The following is a 1,389-nucleotide window of genomic DNA, read 5'->3' on the forward strand; positions in this document are numbered from 1 at the left end:
GGCGTTCACCCATCCAAGTACTATCCAAGCCCTGCTCTGCTTAGCTTCCGAGATCGGACGAGATCGGGCGCTGCCAGAGCGGTGTGGCCGTAAGCCACTCAGGCACCCCCAAACGGCCCTTCAAAAGATGTTCTAAGGCTAATTGACAAAAAACGTATTCTGCCCATAATGTCCAAGGTGCTCCAGAGTCACTTGGAATCCACAGGCACTGATTCCTGGGTAAACATCCAGGAACCGGGACACCGTTCACGCTGGCAGTCCACAGACAGGAATAGGCACCCGTTCCCGGGTATGGGTACAGCGACAAGGCCACCTTCAGCCGGAGGTCCTCACTCACAAACAGACGCTCATTCCTGGGTGGACATTCAGGAAAAGGATCCAGTCCGCCTGGAAGTCCCTAGCCAGGATCAGACGCTCTCCCGTCCAAGTCCTAAGCAGGCCCTGCCAAGCCTGGCTTCCGAGATCAGGCGAGATCGGGCAGTCCCAGGCCGGAATGGCCGTAAGCTGCCTTTGCACACCCAAGACGGGCCTTCAAAACACGATGTAACATTTACACAGCACTGTGTACAGGATAGGGAGAAAAAGAAGCAGCAGCAGCAGCAGCGCCTCCTGCTGTTTCCTAAAGAGACGTTCAAAAGATCTCCTTTCACCGAAGCGCCCTCTGCCGTTTTTCGAAGGCGAAGCGAAAAAGGCTTACAGCACCGGGTATTCCCAGGCGGTCACCCGTCCAAGTACTAACCAGGCCCTGCTCTGCTTAGCTTCCGAGATCGGACAAGATCGGGCGCTCCCAGAGCGGTGTGGCCGTAAGCCACTCAGGCGCCCCCAAACGGCCCTTCAAAAGATGTTCTGCGGCTAATTGACAAAAAACGTATTCTGCCCATAATGTCCAAGGTGCTCCAGAGTCACTTGGAATCCACAGGCACTGATTCCTGGGTAAACATCCAGGAACCGGGACACCGTTCACGCTGGCAGTCCACAGACAGGAATAGGCACCCGTTCCCGGGTATGGGGACAGCGACAAGGCCACCTTCAGCCGGAGGTCCTCACTCACAAACAGACGCTCATTCCTGGGTGGACATTCAGGAAAAGGATCCAGTCCCCTGGAAGTCCCTAGCCAGGATCAGACGCACTCCCGTCCAAGTCCTAAGCAGGCCCTGCCAAGCCTGGCTTCCGAGATCAGGCGAGATCGGGCAGTCCCAGGCCGGAATGGCCGTAAGCTGCCTTTGCACACCCCAGACGGGCCTTCAAAACACGATGTAACATTTACACAGCACTGTGTACAGGATAGGGAGAAAAAGAAGCAGCAGCAGCAGCAGCAGCGCCCCCTGCTGTTTCCTAAAGAGACGTTCAAAAGATCTCCTTTCACCGAAGCGCCCTCTGCCGTTTTTC

At 56.1% G+C, this 1,389-nt stretch overlaps 1 non-coding gene across 1 annotated transcript; it reads right to left on the bottom strand.

The window, feature by feature from the left end:
- Window positions 1–690: 690 nt before the first annotated feature.
- On the bottom strand, window positions 691–809 carry LOC123965967. The gene has a single exon (XR_006823825.1). It is a non-coding gene; the product is annotated as a 5S ribosomal RNA (ribosomal RNA).
- Between the last annotated feature and the right edge of the window lie 580 nt (window positions 810–1,389).

Source organism: Micropterus dolomieu, unplaced genomic scaffold (genome assembly GCF_021292245.1).
Source record: "Micropterus dolomieu isolate WLL.071019.BEF.003 ecotype Adirondacks unplaced genomic scaffold, ASM2129224v1 contig_12089, whole genome shotgun sequence".
NCBI classification, from domain to species: domain Eukaryota; kingdom Metazoa; phylum Chordata; class Actinopteri; order Centrarchiformes; family Centrarchidae; genus Micropterus; species Micropterus dolomieu.